Source organism: Dicentrarchus labrax, unplaced genomic scaffold, assembly GCF_905237075.1.
Source record: "Dicentrarchus labrax unplaced genomic scaffold, dlabrax2021, whole genome shotgun sequence".
NCBI lineage: Eukaryota > Metazoa > Chordata > Actinopteri > Moronidae > Dicentrarchus > Dicentrarchus labrax.
In genome coordinates this window covers 22697460-22703462 of record NW_026136715.1, presented here as the reverse complement: position 1 = coordinate 22703462, position 6003 = coordinate 22697460, and positions in this window count along the sequence as shown.

The window sequence follows — 6003 nt, the reverse complement described above, 5'->3', positions numbered from 1 at the left end:
GTGGCCCTCTGCTAGACATTAGCTCCATCTTGTGGGCTGTATTCAGAACTCTTCCTGAAAATGTTGAGCTGCAACCACAGAGCTGCAACCTGGGTGTGACGTCTTCTCACATTTCCAAATTCATAGCTTTTATTCACACAGAACAAAGGTCTGAATTAGACTGTGAGATGCCTGTAGTAGATTCAGGAGCGACCAATGACATCGATCTGCTATATCTCGCAAAAGTACCATTTCAAAACAAGCTTATAGCTCAAAGCATATGTGTCAGGCTTAGCAGGCTTAAAGAACATTTGATGCTGTGTTTTTGAAAATGGGATCATCATTTCATTGTTCAAGAAAAGCATAAATCCACGTTGACTGATATGACTGTAGTTGCTTTTTGCAGCCTTTACAATATAAACTGTTTATTTCAATCACTGTGTGGGTGATATTAAATATGCATTAGCGTATCATCATTTTACTTAATCCATTTTGCTTTATTTGACTCTTAGACATGGCACAAATGTCACTGAATTATAGTCTGAACTATTATGTTCCTACAATATGAAAGAAAACTGATTGCCTTTAAACAACTCGTATATCACAAAATGCTGACAAATTCCTTCTACTCTAGCCAACTTATAACAGACACATCAGCCATATTTTTTCTGCCAGAAGTTGATGTAATTCACGTACTAGAAGTTAATCAAAATCTTTTGTGTTTGGTGTCTCATAGACTCTAAAAATGTCTTGGAAATTTGGCATTTTGCTGACATTTACCCAGACAGAGTGACGGCCCTCTTCAAGCAGTTGATGAAAACTATTTTTGGAAATGACCCGGGAAGATTGACTTAATGCAAATATATACGAGCAAATGGATTTATGATCAATATTGGTGGCAGAAGACAGACAACAGATGTATTTCAAATCTATCAGCCTGCAGGTAGTATATAATTACATAGAACAATGTAAAGTATGCTGACATGCCCATAATGTACATCTATGGTAGAATTAATCCAATGAATCAAATGTATATCCACAGGACTGAGAGACACAGTGTGTCTGCCAGAATATACATAAAACGTTCTAGCTTTTGGTCAAGGTGAATGACAAGGTGAAGGAAACTTTTATCTGAGTTGGTTCATTTTACAGTTAGACTATAAAATTAAGCCTGTGCCAGGTACTAAATTATCCTTTGAAAATCATCAGCTCAAGCTATTAATGGATTATTCTTTTAAATGTTACTTTACAGGAGGGAGCCCATTGTAAACCACATGCCTGGGGGTTATATCATGACACTGGGCTTTTATGCGTTTTATGAACTGAAATGCATCTGACATTTATGGTTTTTTTCAATTACTGTAGCTGTTTTATACTGCACAGTGGTTATAGCAAAAAGGTCTTGGGTTGTGACCTAAGATGGGTCCTTTCTGTTTGAAGATCTGCCCGTGTCTAGGCTTTCCTCTGAGTGTTCCAGTTCATCCCATAGTCCAAAGATATGTCTGCCTGTGTATTTGCCCTGTGATAAATTGGTCAATTTATGGTGAATGTTGTGTGTGCGTGCTGTCATGGGAGTTCCCACAAGAATATACAATTTAGAAAATGGATGAACAGATGGATGGAGGTACAGTTTTCAACTTTACTACAGTGGGAATCAACTATACTTTATGAAAAGCACTGATTTTGTTTTGTTTTTATGTCACTTAGATATTCATCAGTGCAATTTAGTCAGCTCATTTAGAATAGCGGTTCATTGTGGCAGGTAAAATTGTGGTTAGTTTTTGTAATGTAAAGGCAAAATGAGAAAACTGAGCTTAAGTAGGTTTTGGTATGTTTATACTGATCAGTGGAGCATTGCTTCTTTAAACTTTTGTATTCTTCATGTGCTGCAGTGTGGGAATGCATTCACTGTATGTTAAACATGGTTAGCCCCACCGAATGAAGTTAATTAGTTATATTAGGTTTGGAGACATGGGCAATGCCAAATCCATCAACTGCCAAGCCTGTACCAGGTCAATCCATCCTGTCCGGTTTGTCTCAACAACAGACCATGCTTCGTGCTTAATTGCACACTTGCATAAATCTAAAAAGCAAGACTCATGCTACCTTCTGTTATACCACATAATCAACTCACCATGGATCAGGACCAGCTCTAGACATTTTGGTGCCCTAGGCAAGATTAGGATTTGGTCAGTCAGTCTAGCAATCTCTGGGATTTCTTAAGTCCTGGGTTTGTGCTGTCTGTGATGCGCATCAAACGGTAATCCCCCCCCTTCAATGTTGCACAGCATAAGTGCAGACCAGGGCAGATGAAAGACATGTGAGGAACAGGGGTGCAAAGTTCTTTCTTTCTTGATTTTTTCATTTGTCCTCTCAAGGCAGAAAATGAAGAAGAGAGCCCATCGGTGAATTTTCTATTTATTCTTGTTATGTTTCCTTTGAGGACGACAAGCACCTACCTCTCTGGGCTACCGCCTATATGACCTGTGCCTTTAACCAGCCCTGCAGGCATCCTGACCTGCAGACCTGTCTGCACTTTAATTCTACCTAAATTGGAATTGTTTCAAGGCATACCATACTGCATACCAGCTGCCCTTTCCCCTCTCTAGAAGGCATGTCTACCTGCAATGTTATCACCCACACTCATTTAATTCTGAAAAGCCACTCCTCTACCATGCAGATCTACTTATCAGGTGTCAGCTTTTTCATCAAACTAGTCACCGGCAGCCAGTGTCCTTCTACCTCCCATTCCCACATCTCTATGCTAATCAAAGGCTTGCAAATAAAGGAACTCATTCTCACAGCAAAATGCCACTCAGTCCCGACCTTCTCAGCCTCTGCATCCATTTTCTAGATCCATACTCATCTCCTGAGGTTGACGACTTAACTAGAATCCATTTTCTTGCTGCCTTTTTTATTTTGGCTTCTTGCTGTATCTATAACCCCTTTCTCCATCCCAGTCTATCTGACATAACCATTCAGACTCTCTATTGTTTAATCCATGTTTTCCAAAACAAAGTCGACATATACTGAACTTGCCTCTCCCTGTGGAGAGCATAAATGTCTTCCTTCGGAAACTGTCCTGCACCTGGTGGCAGGGATGGTGTAGTCTTAAGAAGCAGAAGGTGAATTGGGGTAAGAGGTTCAAGGTCATTTGGTTGAGCCAGAAGTCACCAAACTACTAGCAAATATATTCTCACTGGAATAAGTTGCCTTGGACTTTTAATGAATTATACAAAAACAATATTTAAAAAAACGCCACTATTTTTTACAATTTCATTGCAAAAAAAGATGCCTAAAAACATCACATGCATCACATGTTTTTAGAAAAGCTGCTGTGAAAGAAAGCATTTTAGGACACCAAAAAAAAGCCAGCAAAATCCTGGAGGGACTGAAAACTCATAAACATCATTCCCACAGAGGGAGAGAGAGACAGGAGGTGAGGATGAATCTCCTAGAGGACCAACATCCAGATCTAAAATGTCTGAAATGAGGCACCGACAGCCAAGGGACAGAGAGAGGTCCCAGAACTGAAACTGAACAGAGAGCACGAGAACAAAAAAAAAAAGGGAGAGATTGAGAGAGAAGGGAGAAAGTGAGTGAGCAATAGTCACACAGCTCGGACGCTCACATGCTCATGGCATGACTACATACAAACGGAGAGTTAGAGAGATGTTTTCAGAAGGTTTACAGTATTATTGTCGGCAGGACAGAAGGATTGGGTAACAGGCACGAGGGCCCACAGTAATCAAATAATAGGCAACTAACTGAAAGTTAAGGCAAAAAGATGAGTTTTAAGTTTAAAGGGCACACCAGATTCAGAGTGAAAGAACTAGCAGTAGTTCAGGTTAATTTGAGGGTTGATATTTTTTATCCTTGGATCCTCCTTTCTACGTGAAGCCCACTGAACATCAGGCAAGCATGGCATATGTGGGGTCCAGTCAGCCAGCTATCACTATCATTAGGTTTCAGAAGCAGGACGCTCAGTAATGCAGAAATGGTGAATTCAAAATTTCTGTAGACACTAATGATTAAATAATTAGTTGTGTTTTTTTTGTTGATTGTTGTTTTGTGCCGCTCAGCAGCTGGTTTAGACTTAATTAGGAACAACTCATGAAGAAAGTGGTCAGTATGTCAAATCACAGATATTATACAAAGTAATCATTACCTGATGATTCATTTATATTATCTCCTAGTCAGTTCTCCAGTAAATCATCTACCAAATAATCCTCCATTCAGAGTTATTCACTTAATGCTTATTAATTATCAGGTTGTTCCACGATTCGTTCCTTAGAAACTACTTACAGTTTTGTGTACCATACTGTATAGTTTTACCCAATTGTTGATATATTCCACACCTTCCTGGAAAAATGTTTTTTCAAACAAGCCGAAAATAAGTTCTGTTCCTTGCCCATTTTTAAAGGTCCAGTATGGATCTATTGGCAGAAATGGAAAATAATATTCATAACTATGTTTTCATTAGTGTATAATTAACTGAATATAGGATTTTTCATGTTTTTGTTACCCTAAAATGAGCTGTTTATATCTGCAGATGCTGCCGTTCGCCTTCCATGGAGCATGTTGAACCACCATGTTCCTACAGTAGCCCAGAATGTACTTTATTATTATTATTATTATTATTTCTTTTATTTGAGCAGGGACATTGCACAATAAAACATTAACCCTGCATATAACAAGGAGAGATGCATTGCACCGGGTTTTAGCAAGTTGCTATTTTCCACCCGTAGTCCCTGGCCAGGTAGATGGTACAAACCAAACACTGACTCTAGAGAGGGACGTTCACGTTTTTTCTCACAGTAGTTTCTCCTTCGTGCTTTGGATGGGAGAGTGAAGTGAGGGAGTTCTACACCACTACATTTCATTAAACCCTACACACTGGGCCTTAAAGTCACCTTCACTGTTGTACTGAGAAAGCTTTTAAATGATTGAGGGAGATAAATTGATGAATTTAGCATAGGAAAAACATGACTTTAGATGTTGTCTTACCTGCATGACCACAACTCATGTCAAGTGCAAGTGCAAAGTGAAAAGGGGGCCCTGACCTTGGTCACACATCACTATCCTGTTACCAGACATGCACTCTTGAGAGTCCAGCATACTAATTTAACTCTCTGGCATAATCTCTGCAATAAATGTGAGAGGGAAATACTTCTTGGTCACATGGTTGCTACAGTTTCAAACTCCTTAATTCTAGCCCGCTTTGCTAATCACTTGACTAAACAGAGGCTGGTTTAGATTAGGTATTGAGATTCCAGTAGGTGGGATGTTTTTTCTTCTAAATAGAATACAGGATGGAAAGTGAGTTTTGAAAGCCAGAAGGTAGAGCAGCTGGCCAAGTAATGGCTGAGTCACTGGTATTGATCCATAACCCTTTCAACCTCCACAGATATACTGTGGGCATTTTGTGCCATCCAGCAGTAAAAATCTTACTTATTGCACACTTAAAAACAGTCACCTCATCCCTTTTTTGGTTTGAAATGCTGACCCCAAAATACGAGAGCTGACATTAACTCATGTATTTAGGTGAATACTACGGAATACTTATTTAAGGTTTAATTTGCTCATTTTTTTTGTCTTTATAATTATTTAATAAGATTATAAACAGATTTACTCATAGCTGCTGAAATTCAACAGTTAACATGGAGTCTATTATTACATACTATATATATTCACAGCTCCACAGAAATCTGATCTATTCTAAATTCACAGTTCAGAAGTACAGTTCTAAGAACCAAGGTATCTATCAGTGACAGAAAGCAGGAAACCCATTCAGAAGGAAATAAAAACATACCAGCATTGAACTGACAAGGTTAGTCTTTTATAGACCGCCAACGGAGCAGTTCCAGGTTATGTATTTTGATGACACTGTAGCGTTTAGTGCTGAATTTCTGTTTTTTCAGGCTTTTGGTGAGAGCTGTTCTTTTACACAAATTTAAACTACAGTCCAGGAATAACATTAGTCTTTTTTTTTTTCTTTTTTAAATCTAGGCCAGTGTTTGTTCA